Source organism: Cebus imitator, unplaced genomic scaffold (genome assembly GCF_001604975.1).
Source record: "Cebus imitator isolate Cc_AM_T3 unplaced genomic scaffold, Cebus_imitator-1.0 Scaffold98, whole genome shotgun sequence".
Classification (NCBI taxonomy): domain Eukaryota; kingdom Metazoa; phylum Chordata; class Mammalia; order Primates; family Cebidae; genus Cebus; species Cebus imitator.
Genome location: NW_016107413.1, coordinates 4,560,801 through 4,582,017, shown reverse-complemented (window position 1 = coordinate 4,582,017; position 21,217 = coordinate 4,560,801).

The window sequence follows — 21,217 nt, the reverse complement described above, 5'->3', positions numbered from 1 at the left end:
CACAGCCTGGTCCCAGCAGATCTCTGTAGAATGAGTAGCTCCACAGAGCACCCTGGTTTAAGGCAAGGTGGCAAGACTTCTACAGTCACTGACTCGGGAGGGTGTACACCTCAAGAATCTCCAGGGAAAGTGTCTTCTGCCAATCTACAGCAGTTGCTATCCATGTGTGGTTCCAAGACCAGCAGGGTCAGCATCATCTGAGAACTTGTTAGACATGACACCTACTACATCAGGAACTCTGGAAGTGGGGCCAACTAATTTGTGATTGCATAGGCTCTCCAGGTGATTCTGATGTACCTTGAAGTTTGAGAACCACTGGCTTAGGGCAATCCTCCAGGGAATGATAAAGCTGTGAGCTCCTAGCAGCCAATCCTCACAGCACTGAGTGCTGGTTTAACAGCTCTGAGAAGGAAATCCAGGTGGGCCACCCACCAACAGTACCTACTACATGTTAAATGTGTTACTTGTATTACAGTAAGTCATCCCTGTCTTGTATTAGCTGTTTGTAGCTTCTGTAAACTTGATACTTTACCATCTGCCCTATGCTAGATGCTCTTTGTTCCAGACAATCCGATAATATGTCCAACTCACCTTGCTTTGGCCTCCAGCCTCGCTCTTCACCCCTCCTGTCTCACTTCCCATCCTGACCTCTCATATCTGCCCTAATCACCACCACAGCAAAGGGACCAGACAACTAGCAATAGCTACTTTGTTCTAAAGCCCGCTAAAATTATTTTAACTAGCCAATCCTAAATCTTCTTCTGCTGTCTCACCCACTTTTCCCACCAAAGCCATAATAAAGTCCCTCTGCCTTAAAGCTTCTTTAAGCTCCCTCTGCTGCATGACCAACCTCTGATGTATTCCCCTCATGATGTAACACACCTGCTTTTAGAAACTTTGAGTAATAAACTATCTTTTCAATGGCAATTGTTTTCTGATTTGTTTAACGTGCCATATCTCAAATTTTCCATTAATTCACTATATTTTAAAATCGTTCTCTATCACAATCCACTCCGTTGTGGTGGGCACAGGATTCGTACCAGGAGGTATAGTGATACCACAGTGCGTGTCAGAACATAACTTCCACTGGTTTGGAGTTAAAATTTCAATTTGGGTCAGGTAGAGGGAGAGAGATTCCAAAGAGAATATAACATTATACCTCATACAAATTCTCATAATGTGAATCCCCCGTTTCTTTTAAACGAGCATAATCAAAGCTCATCACAAAGATGGGGAAAGTATTTCATTTTATAACATAACACTTGGCCTAGAGAAGAAATTCAACTTCTGCTCTCTGCCAGAATTTTAATAGATTTTCCTTGGAAGCATCACACTTCAGCTGCAAACTCCTTTTGTGCTCACATGCAGAACACAGTTATAATTTTATTATAAATACTGCAGTATGTATACTTTTTGTCAAAACAAAGTAACAATGATGTGCTCATTGTTTTCACAGTGTGAATGTGTATGCTAAGGCTGACACTTACAAATAATAAATATTAAACAAAAGAACCCAATGTAAAAAAAGTATAATTATGTCATGAAGCGATTTTCCCGTAATAACTAATGTGACGTGCATCCTTTGGCATTGATTTGCATTGGATATTTCTACAAATTGCCCAGGGTCAGTAGCATTGCTTTATTATGTGCTAATACTTGTTCATGAATGAATGTTTCAGTTTTGAGTAAAGGTATTTTATTTATCAAGGACTTTAAATTCAAAAGTATAAACACAATCCCGGCTCTGGTGACCTTGTCTTTCAGGTATTCTCTGGTGTGCCAACTGAGAAAATTGCAGGAGATACATTTATCTTCATCATGTGTGTTTGATAGCAGTTATTGAATGTTTAAAATTAAATAGTGTGCAGCCTATTTTAGAGTCCAAAATTTTCTGCAAAATTTTCTTTCTTATGAGTGATTTATTTGTAGGTCTAAAACACCAGAGGCTATAAAGCTGTGGTCCAAAAGATTCCTGTCCTGTAAATAGACTAAAAGATTTTTATCTCACTAGGAGAGAAGCTAGCACTTTACACAGATGCCAAAATCCAATGGTGTGCAACATGCACAAGTTATATCATCTTCAGTGGTCAAAGCTGGGCTAGAGACTGCTGTCAGCCTCCTTTGTGAAATATTCTTTGAAAAACAGAGTTTTTAGCTACTTGAGGATTACAAATCACTACTAGCATAACTCAGAATTTAATTCTACTCCTGGTTTTATCAGAACAAGGAAGAATAAGGTTTAATGTTCACAGGGACAATATCTTAGCTTTTAACATAAAGGAATGTTTGACGAGCTTATCACCACCTTGCAAGCCTGTTCCAAGCTGTGATGATATAAAGGAAGCTGATATCCCATGACACATAGTTTTATTTATAAGACTTAGTGTATACTAGGAGAAAAAATATTAAGAAATACAATTCAAAACCCACAGCATTTAAAATGCATTATTTTACCCCAGTTGTAAACTTTTTAAGCATAGAAAATCGCTTTCTGTACTAGGAGCTCATGATTAGTTGTGTCATAACTCACCTAAGCTATTCAATCAGACATAATGACAATTGTGGTAAAAACAAGGATAATGGTAATTACAATATTAATAATGCTAGCTGTAATTTCATAATTGTTTATATGTGTCTAAAATTGTTCTAAATGCTTTGGATATACATATTGTCATTAGAACAACCTCATTAGGTTCATTTTCCAGATAAATCTGAGATGAACACCTAATCCTCTATGTGGGACACCAATTAGATAGATTGGGTTCAAATCTAGGTTCTGCCACTGAAAGATGGGTAACCACAGGAATATTACTTGATCTCTGACACACATTAATTCAACTGCAAACAGCTGACTATTTAAGAAACCAGTAAAGAGAAGTCTATATATAATATGAATACTATCTCTGACATGGACTGTCAATTTTACTTCTGAAATGTGTCTTGATTTGGTTTCCTCCTACCCACATTCACAGTTGTTTTATGAGTCTGTAACTTCATCTATTTCACCGAGACAAATCTTATTTTCTTCCTCTACCACCAGTGGTGTGTCAGAAAAAGCTGTACTGGCTCATAAAAATACAAGTGTTAAAATTCAGAAATTCTGAATTCTGGTTATTAAACAGTTGGCAACTTGAAATCAGCCACCATGGGAGTATTTATACCGCAGAAATCTGTAAATTCTATAAATCTGTGCTTTTTCTTCTCCCCATCCTCTGCTGGAGATCCAGTTTACCAGCAAATTAATCCTTACTCTGCTAGCCTAGTAATATTCAAAAACACACATCTGATTACTTTTTTACATACTGTACTTCTGTTGACTTCCCAATTCCTGGAATCCAAATTACTTAAAATTACTTGTAATCATTTTCATAACTTAATCATAGGCAATTTCCCCAGCCACTCCAACTCTCATTTCTTTTGTCAAACAACAAATTTAGGGTATGTTACAAAAACTCTTGACTTAATAACATCCCCAATGTATTATGAACTCTGCCCCATTGTCATTCACAGTTGCGTCTGCCTAGAATTGTCTTCATATTTATATTTGCTTAGTTGTCTAGCTAAACCAATCCAAGATGTGAGACTGTGGCTTATTACCTAGAGTACAGCAGGTGTTTATGAGAGAAAAAAAATTCTCTTTAGGGAGTTAACAGATAAGGAAAACTCTACCTAAGACTATTGCAATAGGAGTCAAGACTACCACAATAGTGGAGACAGACTGAACTCAGCCCTTCTGAAACACAAAATAGGAGAGCCTTTAAGCACTGAGGTGATCTAGGGGAAAAGTGCTGGAGGACCTTGGGGAAGCAGCATTGGTCAGTGTGATTAGGCCACCTGTGTTTGTTGACTGTATTATCAAAGTTAGGCTTCTACTCTTTCACAGAAACAGATATGGAGGCTCTATCTTTCTTAATAATTATATTTCAAAAAAATGGCTCCCAGATCCTTGAGAAAGAAATTCCCAATTTGTAAAACACACAAGAGCCCAGCGAAGATTTATATCTCAAAGGGACAGAGAACGAATTTACAGTTTCAGGTTTTCTAAAGTAAATTCTCTAAAACAGGAAGATCGGGGACCTAATGTCAGAGAGAAACCAGTTTACAGTTAAGATAAGGGGAACATTAAGGCCATCTTGGTCATGTTTGACAAATGTCTTAAGAATTGCTTGTCATTGTGACCAGTGATGTGAATCCCATTAGTCATATGCATTCTAAATATATTTATGGCTAAAAGCAATTAATACATTGACCTTTCTATATATACACAGTAACCATATAAATGGTAACTACCAATTGATGTTATCTTGGGGATATTTTTATATTGGTCTGCCTAAATTTATGTTCCTAAATAACTGTGTGCATAAAAACATTGTATAAACAAAATCGTATTTTAAATGTCATAAAACAGTTGGATATTTAAAGGACCCTTAAAGAGAAGACTGTGTATATTTTATGTAATATCACAAAATTAAATGTTTTATAAAAATTTTCTAATTTGGTTCCCCTTTTAAAAAGTAAGTCATTTTTGGTGTTTTGGTGATATTCTCTTCCTTGATCTCAGCTCTAGTTACACAGGTATTTAATAATTCACTGGGCTACACCTTTATATGTCACTTTTCTATATACATATGTCAATATAATCATTTTTCTGTTTATCTATTATGCTTCAGTAAAAGAAGATATAGAACAAGTGATATGAGATTTGGAATTATAGTCCCTGGATTAGACACCTAAGGCAAGTTGCTTAACTGCTGTACGTCTTAGTTCCTTCATCCATAATGTAATGTCATTTACCTGACTTACCAGTTAACTTAAATCAAAAGGAATCATATATGGAAAGTATGCTACATAAAACTCTAAGTTAAATAAATGTGAGTTCTATGAATATATTAACATTTGTAACATGATTATTATTGTTATAATGTATTGGCATGTTTGTAATTACGATATCTTATTTAGAGCCCATTAATTGCTCACATGACCCTGAGTGGAAAAGGATTAATATACTGTGAAATTTGTTTATGTTAAATTTATTTATTTTTGTCTTTGCTAACAAGTTTTTATGCCTGGTCTTAACAGAGATTTTGTTTTTTGAAAAATAAACTCTTTTATCCAAATTTTCAATGTTGTAAATAAACACTTTCTAATATAGAACAAAGTGGAAAAAATTTGTAGTAATCCTCTGTAAATACCACCTACATTCTCTCATTTTCTCTTATTTTTTTCATATATGTAATTTCTTTACATGGAGTACAATTGACCTATATAAGTGTATAGTCTTAAGAGTTTTGACACACAAATACATTTGCATAACTACCACCATAATGAAGACACATATTTTCATTTTCCCAAAAGGTTATCAAATTCCAGTTGGTAATCATTTCCTTCCCTACTCCAAGCTCCTGGCAACCTCAGATATGATCCCTGGAAGTATTTGTTTCTGGCTGGGCATCATGGCTCACACCTGTAATCCCAGTACTTTTGGAGGCCAAGGTGAGCAGATCGCCTGAGATCGGGAGGTTGAGACCAGGCTGACCAACATGGAGAAACCTTGTCTCTACTAAAAAAAATAAAATACAAAAATTAGCCAGGCATGGTGGTGCAGGCCTGTAATCTCAGCTACTTGGGAGGCTGAGGCAGGAGAATCACTTAAACCCAGGAGGCGGAGGTTGTGGTGAGCCAAGATCACACCATGGCACTCCAGCCTGGGCAACAAGAGTGAAAATCCATCTCAAAAAAAAAAAAAATTCATTTCTTTGAAAGTATTTGTTTTCTTAAATTGACAAATAAAAATAGCATACAGTTATGGTGATGTGCTATATCTATCTATATATATGTATACACATTGTGAAATGGTTAAATCAAGAAAATTAACATATCCAGTACCTCGTGGTTTTTTGTTTTGTTGTGTTTTGGTTTTGTGGTGAGATGCTATAGTTTTGCCTTTTCGAGAATGTTATATAAATGGAATCTGTATTAGTCCATTTTCACACTGCTAATGAAGACATATCCAAGACTGGGCAATTTACAAAAGAAACAAGTTTGTTAGACTTACATTTTCTCATGCTTGGTGGACCTCACAATCTTGATGGAAGGTAAGGAGGAGCAAGTCGTCACACATGGATGGCAACAGGCAGAAAGAGAGTGTTTGCATGGAGACTCCCGTTTTTAAATTCATCAGATCTCCTGAGACTTATTCACTATCATGTGAACAGCACGGAAAAGACCCACCTTCATGACTCAAATATATCCCACCAGATCCCTCCTACAACACATGGGAATTATGGGATCTACAAGATGAGATTTGGGTGAAGACAGAGCCAACCCATATCAGAATCTTACAGTTTAGAGCCTTTTGGATTTGACTTTTTAAAAAAATTTAAAACAATGCCAGAAATTATGTTGGGATAGCTGGAGTTAGTGGTTCACACCTGTAATCCCAGCACTTTGGGAGGCCAAGGTGGGCAGATCACCTGAGGTCAGGAGTTCGAGACCAACCTGTCCAACATGGTGAAACCCCGTCTCGACTAAAAATACAAAAAATAGCCAGGTGTGATGGTGGGCACCTGTAATCCCAGCTACTCAGGAGGCTGAGGCAGGAGAATCTCTTGAACCCACTCCAGTCTGGGCAACAGAGCAAAATTCTGTCTCAAAAAAAAAAAAAAAAAGTAAGCATTTTAAAGGCATCCAGGTATATCAAACAAATCACTTACAAGGGAAAGAAATCAAAATGGCCTCAAGATTCTCTATACAAGCATAAAATGTCCTAAGGCAATTGAAAAATATCCAATAAAATTACATCCATCCAAGGACAAATAAGGTTTAACATAACAATTAGGCACTCACAAACATGAAGTTAAAATGTGATAAAATTTGGTACATATATTAGAGGTAGACCTGACATGATGTAGCATTGGATTAAGAATGTGTGTGATGGGGAAGGGGGAGATTGGTAGTAAGGGAAAGAAGGAAAGGTATTAAGAATGATGACAGGGTCCTTGTTCTTTTGCCTTAAGAAATTGAGTGAATGACTATACTCTTTACTGAAATAGGAAAGATTGATAGAAAATCATGTTATGAGGTGAGAGGCACAAATCAAAAAGTTCTGTTTTAGACATGTTTAACTTGAGATGCCTGTTACTCATTCAAGTGACAGCTGGGTTTGTGAATTTGGAACTCAGGGGAAAAGTTAGATATGAGGACATATGTTTGGAACTCATTGCCCAATTTACAGTATTTTAAGCAATACAACTGGGTAATCAAATAGAAAGACATTTTAGAGAAATAATAAAATAGAGCTTACAATCAAGAAATAAAAGATTCGAAAGTTAAGAAAAAAATCAAGAAATGTACTATCACAGAAAAAGCAAAATAAGTCAGGAATCAGGTAGTTGTCAATGTGTGAAATTCAACTAAGAATCAGGGAGAACACTGGGGAATTTAATGCAACATCAGCAAAGCATAGAGGACAAAAGCCTTATCAAAGAGAATTTGAAAGAAAATGGGAGATGAGGACAAAGAGATAGCAATAGAGATTGCTTTTAAATCATACTGTGAAAAGGTGAGAAAAAAAGGCAAATGCTGGAACAAATTGTAGCATAAAAGGTGGAGATTTTTAGATAAAAATGTATTGTTTTTTCTCTTGCAAGATTTGAGATACCAAAGCACATATTGGTGTAATTATTCAGTATAGCAGAAAAATCGTTGGTGTGAGAGAAAAAGGAAGGGTCAAGAAATACCGAAATATTTAGGAAGGAAAGAGGGGTAAAATCTGGCCCTCAAACACAGGATTCCTCTTTAGTAGGACCATAGACACTTCTTCATAGTGTCACAAAGAGAAACAGAGCATGTGTGTTACAAATTAGGTAGGTTGTAGGTTTGTTTACAGGAAGATTCAGTCATTCCTGTCTGTATCTTGATAAGCAAATATGAGGTGAAGATATCATCTGAAAGTAACTAGGGGATTGGACAGGCTGGAAGAGAGAAGAAAAATATAATTTTTGTCCCTGGGAATGGGAATTCTCACTTGCTGGGGAAATGTAAAAGAACTGAATATCAGTTTCAGCTGTGTGGGTAAAAATGGAAAGGTAGTTCATGTAACCTGACGGAATAATTTTCTACAGCAAAATTCAACATTTCAGATGTAGATGTGGTATAGAAAAAGTGTTGAATTAAATAGATTTTCAGTTCAACCAGATGGATAAGAAGAAGGGAAAATGTCAAGAAATAAGGATTTTTGTAATTAATAATTTTAATGATGAAACAAGATCTGGAGCGGGAATTTTAATTGGAAGATGAAACTAATGATTGGTAACAGAAAATAAAATAGTGAATTAGTCCAGCTGGATTAATTTAAAAAAGGAGAAGGAGACAGGAGTACAGGGAAATACTTAAAGGAGAATTTTGGAAGTGTTCTGTCACAAATTAGGGTAGCTGTGTTCCAATAACATTTTACTTAAAAATAAAACAGGTAGCAGACAAGATTTATGACATGGGCCATAGTTTGCAGACTCTTATAATAATGAGTGACATGGAACTCTAAAGTAGTGTCCAGAGATACTACTTTATGGTTCCAAGTTCAAGCCAGAGGTCTATACTGGGGTAATGGTTTCTCTGTCACTAAGGCAATATGACCAAGTGGATGTCATGATACTAGCCTTAGCCATCATACATAAGATGCTGAAGGGAGCTTCTGGAGAACTCCTCAAAAAGATGTATTGTACAAACTGATAAGTAAATCCTCACCTCAGAGCGCAATGGGCACCTCTTGATTACTGCCATGGTACTTCTCTGACACTCTTGTAAATGAAACCCTGTAGCATCCTGATCAGCACTCATGTATAAACATGCAGAAGCTCCAGAGTAACACTTCCAGTGCCAGCTTTGATTCACAGGGTATAGGAACTAATTAATGGTCAGATGCTTTTGTCTTTTATCACCTGACAGTTTATGTATATATATTTTATAAGACTTTTCAGAATTTTCTGCTTGACAGTACTAGTTGCTCATAATCATGACCAACTCAGTTACATAGCCTTGTATTTGTTTTCCTTTCTGCATTTTGCTTTATCTCTCAACTCAGCATTCTGAGATTACCTTCCCCAAAACACCACCTGTATTATCAAATGCTTGACTCAGAGATTTATTTCAAGGGAACTCAGTGTAGGATATCCTATTAAAACTCTTTTTAAATGCAAAAGACAAAATTGCATTATTCCAATCTTCCAAGATAAGAACAAAGTTTTTTTCTGCATGCATTTATTTATGAGGAAACATAATATCCCCCAAAACCTAATTTTAGATACAACAAAGAATGTGGAATAATGAATCTCATTTTCTTTCTCATAGAAATGAAAACGATGTATTTGATCATAGATTTAGGAGTCAAATGTAATCAAATGAGTTGGTAAACTGAGTTGGTCAGCAGTATTTGATATAATTCCAAGTAACTTAAATGATGCCTCTGCACGTCTGTATAAAGAAATTAAACTCAAAGGCAATTTGTTTTTCACAGATGAAAACACAAATCAGATTTTTAAATGAGAATACTTCAACTTTCTCTATTTTGTGTGTCTTCATCATTTCTCTGTTTTTGATGGGGAGTGTTGAGAAGAGCAGTTCAGCGAAGTTAAGGTATAGTATTCAGGAAAAGAAAACTAACCCTGTTAATTTATTTATTTTCAATCATATCTATAGTCATATCATGTAGGTTTACCTTTATTTTAACTTGCTAATAAGGTGAAAATGAAGATAAATAGTAGTCTTTCCGCCTCTGTTTGCATATTTTGTTCTTTATTTCTCTAAACTAGAGATGTGCTGAGCATAATCTAATATGTCACTCTTAAATGGCTTGCTACTTCTATGTGTCACTTTTGATCAGAAGGCACCCAGGTTTGGGACATGAAACATGCAAATAAAAATCAGGGAAATAAAAACAATTTCCATTTTCACTTAAAAATTCAAAAACTGTGGTGCTCTGAACAGCATATGGTAGTTAAGAAAATACGTCTTTCATTTGTCTTGCTTTCACAGAAAACGCAATTTGGAGAAAGAGTGAAAGCTAAAATGTTTGTTTCACTGCCTGAGCATTTGGGAAGATATCACTTAATTAAAACAGGGGCTATGAAGTCTTGTTCCCCATCTGTCTTGAGCCTAATGTGGCCAAAGAGGTTAGATGTGGTATTTTAACTCACTGGTTGATGGAAACATTTTGTAGATTCCACCCAAAAAGTCAAAATTTCCAAAACAAAACATGGCTCTTCAGTTGCCCTTTGATTCGTCATTAAACTTACAATGAGTGCCTTATAAAAGCTGCAACAGTGTTTGACACAACAGAAACCTAAGCAACGCTTAGAATAAATGATCATCAACATCTAAATTTCACCGTCAGTCAAATCTCAGCCTACCCTGTCTGCCTGTAGAATCTTATATGCCATGATGACTCAATAGATATGTTATTTTTAGTTTTTAGTTTTCTCTCTGATTTATAGACTTCACTTCTCTTTTGCTAGTAAAAAGCTCCTCAAAGAACAATTTTTCACTTTTTATGATTAGAAAGCCCCATGAAATACAACATAATTTATTGTATATGATATAATTCTGTGCCTATTAATTCTGCCTGTTTTGAGAAAAAAAGAAAAAAAAAGTTTAATTACAATATTAATAGAAAGACTAAATTTCTTTCTATTCTAGCCACTGAAGTTATAACAGAATTGTTTTACAAAAGGTAATATAATAACCTGTAGCCAAAATATGTAGACTCTAACAAGGAATTATGAAGATGAAACAAAATTGTGATAGAGTATTGTGTAGATATGAAAAAAAAAAATGATAATAAAAAAAATCTAAAAAAAAAAAAATTAATAAAATTAAAAAAAAAAAAAAAACCATTAATGTAATCTTCTTAATATAAGGTTACTTTGTTCAATTTCAGATGATTCATGTGTCACATCTCGTAAACTAAACCCAGGGATTTTTTTTAAATGTAGTTGTGAACAGTCAAAGGGAAAAGTAGGAGAAAGTGTGTGAAAAGGTAGGAAAAAGAGAAATGAGAACTTGGAATTAGAATAATGCTGCTCTGCCAATTAGTACCTTGGACTAATCTCTTTAGCCCTCTGAGATTCCATTTACACTGATGTAAGACTAATAACACTTGTATCACCAGGTTGTTCAAGGAGAATATGAAATGATATATATGAATTCCTACTTTAGCTACAAACACATTATTTATCATTTCTCAGTAAAAGTGTAAAATATTAAGATAAAGTATATCTAATTGGAGGAGAGCTTATAACATAACAATAATATATTGAGGATTTATTATGCATTAGCATCAGCTAACATCCAAGACATTTTTTGGTATTTTACAACCCTTCTATTTTTAGAAAGCCAATTGATAACTATTTTCTGTATTCATATTTCAGGCTGAAATATGCTTTTTTGATCTGATAAGTTTTACCCAATAACATTTATAGATTTTGTAACAAGTCACAATAAGAATAATAAATAGTACCTTTCAACCTGGGCAATTCTGCCTTGAGGTCATATTCAAAATCATCAATGGAAAGAAAAGTTATTTTCTTTGGCTCAAAGACTAAGACAGTGGCTACATCTGCCTGTCCTCCATCCTCTCATTCTTGGGAATCTTTACTTTTGTTGTGCATTTGTCTATAGTTAGCTTAACACTGTCCCTCAAGGTCCTGAGATCTGGAACAGCTGCAACTATAGATCAGAAGTCCTCAGAAAGAAAAATTTCTTGGTGATGGCAAAAGAGAAGAAAAACGCTTTCCAAGTCTTTGAGAAGTACTTTGGAATAAATCTAAACTGCATTATAAACAGTCTTGTTTAGACTTGTCATTGATAGACTATATTTTACTTAGATCATCATTTTAACTTCTACCCAAAAGTTGATGCCAGAATTTTTACAGGAAAAAATCTCCTGTTTCTCAACTCTATGGAATGAATGCATGTAGTGCTGCTTCTCTAAGACAGAAACAGGAATAAGGCAAGAAAAAAAAAAGATGAACCCCGAATATTTTGGACCATAAAGTTAGAAAATTGTCAAAGAAAGATGGAGCATGTTAAAGGATATAAAAGCCAACCAGATGGACAATTTAAACTTCAAAATAAATAATAATATTAATGAAGGATAATTAATCAACTAAAGTAAGAATGATGCATCCATACTGCTATACATAAATAAATAGCAAAATTGAAAGCTTAACGAAAAGTGGGATATGTATATAGTTTCAAAGTACATCTTCACAAAATACTAATCAATTAAAAGGAGAAAATGAGTAACTTTGCAGTGAAGTAGGCTGGCAGACACCACCATAATCAAGTAATAAAAGTCAACAGTATCAATAATTAAATACATTAAAATACTTTGCCACTTGCTAAAATGCAGTGAGAAAAACTCAGCATCTCATGCACTTCGTGAGGAACATGTGCCAACTCCAGGTAGAAGAACTGGAGTTGGCTCATGTTACTACAAGATAACTGTACAGTAATCTTTAAAATTTTACGGTTATAAAAGCTAAGGAAAAACTGAAGAACTGTTTCAGATTGAAAGAAACTAAAGAGGAATATTTAAATGCATTGCATGATTCTGAACTTGATCATTCTGCTCTAAAGGTCACTATTGGTGTGACTGATGAAATCTGAATGACGTCTGAGGCTTACATTGCAGTAATGTCCAAATGTTTATTCCTTGGTACTCATGGTTATTGTGGTTATGTAGAAGAATATATTGTTTGCAGAAAATACACACTAAAATATTCAAGGATTATAGAACATCAAGTCAGCAGCATATTCTCAAACATCACTGCAGAAAAAAAGGTTTTGCAATGCACTTGCAACTTTTCTGTAGATTTAGATTGGAATATATTCATTATACAAAACAAATTATTACGGTGAAGAGGAATTGATCCACAGGAAAAACCCTGATTCTTCTAATAGCATTTCTTAATTTCATTTAACTGAAGAAAAAAAGATCAATGAAAAAAAAAAAATATATATATATATAGAGAGAGAGAGAGAGAGAAGTTAAATGCCATGCACGCCTTTCCTACTTCTCAATCCACTTTCCAAATGTAAACACTATTATTGGCCTTTTCCAGTGAATTTATATGTATGAGAATGGCAATGTAACAAATGGTTAATAACATACAATTAGGCAGCCAGTCTGTCTGAGTTCAAATCCCTCTGCAGACTAGCCGTTCTGCAAATCTGAGAAAGTTACTTAACTTCTCACAGAAATGTCTTCATTTCTGCAACTGGGTTGGTAATCATATTTAATGAATAAGGTAGTTATAAAATTTAATGGTACAATACATATAGAGATACTAGAATTACATTTGCCCATAATAATTGTGCTCTTATAGACAGATGTGTCCAGTTTTCCACAAAAAAACAGAGATCAAAATATACATGTAGCTGTGCGATCTTGTTTTTCTATATGTATAATACATAGTTGTGGAGTTTTACAATCAACATTCCACATTGCTTTTTTGTCTTGTTTTAGCAAACATTATTGCAATTTTTCTTAATAAAACTATATCATAAACATGTCTATTCATCTATGATTACAGAGGAGAGCTGATTAGATAATCATCCTCAGTTCAAAAATTCTACAACTTTGCTGGTTATCCATTATTTTTCCCAGGGATGAACAGTGCTTTTCTCTATATGGTGGATCCATTCAGAATCACCTTTGAGGAAGTCCTGATAGTACCAGGATGTCTGACTGACAATCTGAGAGCACAAGTTGCCATCTAAGTGCCAGGAGATGGACAGCAGCTGATGTGCTCAGCATTCAGGAGTACCAGGAAAGCCAGCACAGGAGGGAGGGAACAGAAAGATGAGGTAAGACCATGCATGGGTCTGGAGGTTGATGGTAGCAGTTGAGTTGAGGATCAAGAACCCAAGGTGAATCAGAATTGAAGTTTAAGAGTGTGCGTTTAAGACACCAGAAGTCACTGCTGCCCATGATAGCTTGGCAGAGCTTATAGAAACATGTGACTCTCAAAGGTCTACAAAGAAAAGCAGCAGAAATCAGGACCCAGCAATGAAAGGAACAGAAATAAACTGAGATAGTGGGCCACAAAGACAAATAAACATGAACAACAGCAAGAAAATTTACCATGCTGGCAATGTGCCAAAACTCTGCTTCATTTTGGGACCTTTTATATGAAGACAAAAATCAAATGTCCGGCTTGTCTGACTTAATGATGTAAAAGGGCCATGTTTGGTTGAACCTGAGATAAGAGATACAAGCAGGTCCTGAGAATGGCAAGCTTAGACTGTTATCACTGAAGATGGCACACGAGCTGATTTTCGGGGCCACAAGCCACCTATAACTGTTATGAAACAGTGATTTCCAAATATTCTTGAATACCTGTAATATGCAGCACAAAAGACAGAAATAAACTTTGTTGAAATGGGATTATGTCAGGATTATTTTTTTAGCTTTTTTAAACTATTATGGGCACCAAAATCTTTTGCACAGTAATAAGAAATTATTCTTTCTCGTCAAGAAGCAATTGATTATATTATAGGGAATCCATAATGTAGGGCTTAGTAAAAATGTAAAAAAAAGTAGGTATTTATATTAAGCAAACTGAAGAAAGAGAGAATTTTGTACTTTAAGATGTAACAATTTGAATGAAGAATAATATTCTAGTACCAGTTACAAATTGCACTGAAAACTAAAATAGGGGACGTATTTAGCTTGGGTAACAAGGGAACCAGTCACTTTCTACTCTGGATTTTGAGGCTTTGGGTTTTGTTGGAGAAAGGGAAGTAGTAACTTAGCAGTGGTCACCTTGCACACCTCCAGAATGCATGATTGGCATAGTGGTGCATGTAATGATGTCCCCAGCTTGCACAGCAAGCACAGCCTGGATTGTTTAAAGTAGCAGCCTTGCTACAGTCTTCCTCTTCAAAGCTTGTTCTACAATAATATGCACTGGATTTGGCCCTTTCTATAGTCACATTCATATTCCTGCTCTTCGCTTTCCCAGTTGTTTAAAGCTAACTTGAAGAACAGGCATTTTCAATGTATTTCCACAGCAGCTTTGATAGCCTCCGCATGCTCTTCAGAATGCCTCCTGCATGCTAGACCTTAAGAGCTAACTGTCTTATACATGATCTCTGCCATGCCCGAATTAAATTTCTTCTGTGTAGTATTGCTTCTTCACTACAAAAAGGAGATTATCTTATTTCCTTAAGCAGAAATAACCGCTTTTCAATTAGTCATAGCTAAAATTATATCCTAGCATGCAACTCCTTGACACTACTAAATGAATGTTGGCATTACTCTTTATTAATATTATACACAATATTTATAGGCTATACACAATTTGCAACACATAGAACACACTACATTTATGTAGTAGCATTAATATGAATAAGACCTAGTCTCTCTCCTCAAGTTACTTTCAGTCTAATAAAGGAGTGATAAGGAGCACAGAAAATTAAAATTCCGGGTGTTCCTTGAGGGGACTGTAAGTAATTTTGCTGGCTTCCGAAAGGCAAGTACTCCTATTCTTTGTGTACTTAACCACAAGCACATACTTTACGAACTATTTGGTGATTTAAAAAGTGCTATTCTAGCATATGAACAAAAGGTTGGATTAGCCTGGAATGTGACAACAAATCTTATTAATTGGTTGAAATAGAAATGATCCAAAGAGAAAAGAATATTCAACCTTGACTTCCAAAGATAAACAAGATACTGGTAGACAGAAAAATTAGACAACCCTTCCTGGCATAGACAATAGTGTGAGCAAAACCATTCATATACATTCATTCTCTCTCCCAGGAGTTCTCTTCCCCAGATGTCAGTGCCTCTCAGCCCTCACTTCATTCAGGTCTCTCATCAGACATCATCCCAGCAGACTCCTGCCTGATGACCTTCATTAAGGTAACACTTTCTCCATCACTCTATTTCCCTTTGCCTCTTATTAAATGTTACTTATTACTAACTTAAATATGAACCTATTTTTCTCTCTTCATTTTTACTGTCTGTCTCCCTGACTTAAATATAAGCTCCATAAGACAAAGAAAATGCTATTTTTTGCACTGTTGAAGCCTCAGATCCAAGAAAAATACTTCACACAGAGAAGATATTTAATAGGTATATATATTTTTAAATTTGGAGACAATGGAGGTAAGTAGAAACAGGAAAATCGGATTAATTGGGAGCCTTGATTATTAAGGATAGCTTTAACTAGGAGCATTCCCACCTCTGGTTCAGCTCAACGAAAAAGTGAATACTTGATCATCACACTCTCCACTCAGGAGAAACCCAGGGTTATTACCATCCCTCCACCATAGAGGCTCTCCCTGCCCTACCCAAAAAACAGACACTTCACTTCTGCTAAGTTGCCGATCTCTTCACATTAGCAAATTCAGTGATCTCCAAGCATACTTTTATTCTTGCAAAGGAATAATCTTCACAGAAATAAAACTGCATGATACTGATTATATCTGAATGAATACCGCCACGGAAAATTTCCTTTGGTGCTACCTGTAAATGTTTTGCAGTTTCACGACCTGTGTCTATAATCAGCAGTTCTAATACATGTTGCCTTATTGTTTTTCATTTTGGTGTTCACGTCTTTATTATTCCTGTTAGGTATGACTTTCTTTTTTTTTCTTTTGAGACGGAGTTTCACTCTTGTTACTCGGGCTGGAGTGCAATGGCGCGATCTCGGCTCACCGCAACGTTCGCCTCCTGGGTTCAAGCAGTTCTCCTGCCTCAGCCTCCCGAGTAGCTGGGACTACAGGAATGCGCCACAATGCCCAGATAATTTTTGTATTTTTAGTAGAGACAGGGTTTCACCATGTTAACCAGGGTGGTCTCGATCTCTTGACCTCGTGATCCATCTGCCTCGGCATCCCAAAGTGCTGGGATTATAGGCGTGAGCCACCGTGCCCGGCCAGGTATGACTTTTAACAGAACACATTCTATACCTCATTTCACACACTTTGCCCAAGGACAGGTAACTATTTCATTGCCTTGACAACTCTGAACCTAGTCATATACTGCTTTAATATTAGTAAAATCATGCTTATATTTTGCTGAAATCATCTTTCAGTATTCTACTTAAAATAGTTTTCAGCATGTCTTTCTTTATCTTGAGCTATTCTTGGTGAAGGATTTTATATACTGAAATTCAGTTATACACATTAGCAAAATTCTCTAGTTATCAAAATAAGCTGTCAGAGATTAATTCTTAAGCATACTTTCTCTAACACCCAAGTTGGTTTTCTAATCAAACTTGGGCCTTCTCAGAAACAGCATAGTAGAGGAGAGTTAACGGCCACACATCTATTGATGTCTAATGTCAGCTGCCTTATCTAGCATTTAAAGAAACAGGAATGCTAGACGCTTGTATTAGTACATTTTCACACTGCTATAAATTACTACTCGAGACTGTGTAATTTATAAACAAAAGAGTTCTAATTGACTAAGTTCCACATATCTGGGAAGGCCTCAGGAAACAGACAATCATGGTGAAAGGAAAAACCAGGCATATCTTACGCTGCTGCAGGAGAGAGCAAGTGAGTCAGAGGAACTGCCAAACACTTTTAAATCAACAGATCTCATGAGCACTCGCTCAGTATCACAAGAATAGCAGGGAAAAACTGCCCCTATGATCCAATCCATCAAGCCCCTTCCTCGACATGTGGGGATTACAATTCGAGGTAAGATTTGGGTGGGGACATGGAGCCAAACCATAGTAACACCTCTTCTACTGCATGTTCACCTAGAAATTTTGTTCTGTGGAGGTAAAATTTAATCATCAAATATCACAAAATGGGCCAGTTTGGGACAAATTTATTCTATCAACAGAATCTTTAAAACAAAACAGCCTAAGAATGAACTATTTTCAAAAAGAACACCAACAAATTTAAAAATGCTGTTTTACTTATTTTTTACAGTAGTTTTAGGTGTACACTTAAGTGGTTTTTAGTTACATGGATGAATTGTACAGTGGTGGTCTGAAATGTTAGTGTACCGATTACCCAGATAGTGTACACTGTATTAAATACATAGTTTTTTTTAAATCCTTCTCCCCCTTCCCACCTCCTCCCTTCTGAGCCTCCAATGTCCATTATTTAATTCTGTATGCTTTTGCATACTCATAGCTTAGCTCACACTTATAAGTCAGAACATACTTGGTTTTTCATTCCTGAGTTACTTCACCTGGAATAATGGCCTCTAATTCCATCCACAGCTTTGCAATTGTAAACTGTGTTGCAGTAAACACACATACAGATGTCTTTCTGATATAATGATTTCTTTTTAGAGGTTTAGATACCCATTAGTGGGATTGCTGGATTGAATGGTAGATCTACTTTTAGTACTTTGAGAATTCTCAATAGTATTTTCCGTAAAGCTTGTACTAATTTACATTCCCTCCGGCAATGTATAAGCATTCCCTTTTCACCAAATTCACGTCAACATCAATTGTTTATTGACCTTTTAATAATGGCCACTCTGGCAGGAGAAAGGTGCTACCTCACTGTGGTTTTATTTTGCATTTCCCTGATGGATGATTCGTGTTGAGCATTTTTTCATGTTTTATGGCCATTCCCATATCTTCTTTTCATAGAGAAGCACAGTCCCTCACCATCTCCTTTGTCTGGGGAAGGGAACTTCCTTTGCCCCTTGCAGCTCCAGATGGGGTCTTGTTCTACCCTGTTTTTGCTTGCTCTCCATGGGTCATGCCTGCCACATAGTCAGTCCCAATAAGAGAATTTTGGAACTACAATTAAAGATGAAACGTTTACTGTAGTTTTCATCCTTTTCAGTGGGAGCTGCAGAACAGTGCTGCCTCTATTTGGCCATCTTGGCTCCCAGATTCATATTTGTATAGTTTTGAGGGTTCTTTTGGAACTGATTTCTAGTTTCTGTGGTCTGAAAGGATATTTGATATAATTTCATTTAAAAAAATCTATGGAGACTTGTTTTGTGGCCTATCATATGGTCTATCTTGGACAATGTTCCATGTGGTGATGAGAAAAATGGGTAGAATTATCTGTATTCATCTGTTCTGCAGTTCTTGGGTAGAATTATCTGTATTCATCTGTTAAGTCTATTTGTTCTAGAGTACAGTTAAAGTTTAGTGTATCTGTGTTGACTTTCTCCTTTGATGATCTATTTGGCGCTGTCAGTGGAGTGTTGAAGACTGTCACTACTGCCTTGCTGTGTATCTCTTTCTTAGGTCTAGAAGTAATTGTTTTATGAGTCTGAGAACTCAAAAGTTAGGTGCATATATTTTTAGAATCATCATATAGTCTCATTTATCATTATATAATACCCTTCTTTGTCTTACTGTTTTTGTTTTAAAGTCTGTTTTATCTGGTGTAAGAATAAGCACTCCTGCTTGCTTTTGGTTTCCCTTTGTGTGGAATATCTTTTATTACCCCTTTATCTTGAGCCTACAAGAATCCTTACATGATAGATAAGTCTCTTAAAGAAAGCTTATTTGGTTTGTGAATTTTTATCTGTTCTGCCAATCTGTATCTTTTAACATTTAGACTTTTATATTCAATGTTAGCATTGAGATGTAAGGTACTATTCCAGTCATCATGTTGATTGTTATCTACTTTGTCTTTTTCATTCTGTTATTGTTTTATAGGGCCTGTGAATTTTATGTTTTCAAGAGATTCTATTCTGTTACACACCAACCATTTTTTTTAAATTTTAAGTTCTGGGATACATATGCAGAATGTGTAGGTTTGTTACATAGGTATACATGTGCCATGGTGGTTTGCTGCATCCACACCCCGTCATCGATGTTAGGCATTTCTCCTAGTGCTATCCCTCCCATGTTCCCCAACCCCTGCTATCCCTCCCATAGCCTCCCACCCCGAACAGGCCCAAGTGTGTGATGTTCCCCTCCCTGTGTCCGTGTATTCTCATTGTTCAACACCCACTTATGAGTGGGAATAAAAAACACGAACCTTTTTATTCAAGATTTAGAGCTCCTTTTAGCATTTCTTATAGGGTTGGTCTAGTGGTGACAAATTTACTCAATATTTCATTGTCTGAGAAAGAATTTATTTCTTCTTCAGTTATGAAACTTAGTTTTGATAGATACCAAACTCTTGGCCTGTAGTTACTCTGTTTAAAGACATGAAAGACAGGACCCCAATTCCTTCTGAATATTAAGGTTTTGGCTGGGAAATCTACTATCAATCTGATGGCTTTTTCTTTATAGGCTACCTGATGCTTTTGACTCACTGCACTTAGTATTCTTTCCTTCACATTCACTTTTTAACTTTAGATAGACTGATGACTAATGTCTTAATGATTTTTTTTTTCCATACAGTTTTGCTCTGTCCCCCAGACTGGAGTGCAATGGCAGGATCTCAGTCCACTGCAACCTCTTCCTTCTGGGTTCAAGCAATTCTCATGCCTCAGTCTCCTGAGTAGCTGGGATTACAGACTTGTACCACCATGCCTGGATAATGTTTGTATTTTTAGTAGAGACAGGTTTTGCTATGTTGTTCAGGCTGATCTTAACCTCCTGGGCTCAAGTGATCTACCCACCTCCACCTCCCAATGCTCTGGGATTACAGGCATGAGCCACTGTGCCCAGCCAATGATGTCTTTTTGCAATGAACCTCTTAGGAGTTCTTTGGGCTTCCTGTATTTGAATGTCTACATCTCTAGCAAGACCATGAAATATATTCCCAATTATTTCCACAAATAAATTTTTGAAATTTTTGCTTTTGATTCACCCTCAGTAATTTATATAATTCCATATTTCTTGGAGACATTTATTTCTTTTAATTCTTTTCTCTTTATTTTTATCTAATTGGGTTAATTCAAAAGCACTGTCTTCAAGCTTTGAAATTATTTCTTCTATTTATTGTAGACTACTGTTAAAAATTTCCATTGCATTTCTCAATGCTCTAAATATATTTTTCATTTCTAGAAGTCCTGATTAGTTTTGCTTTAAAAGATTTATTAAGATCTATATTGCTTTTTAATTTTCTTTACGTGCATTTTCACCTTTCTTTTATATCTCCTTTAGTAACTTAAAAAAATCCTTTGAATTATTTATCTGGAATTTCAAAGATTTCATCTTGGTTTGGATCCATTGCTGATGAGTTAGTGCAATGTTTTGAGGTTGTTATAGTTCTGTTTTTTTGATATTACCAGAATTATTTTTCTGGTTCCTTCTCATTTTGATAAATGATT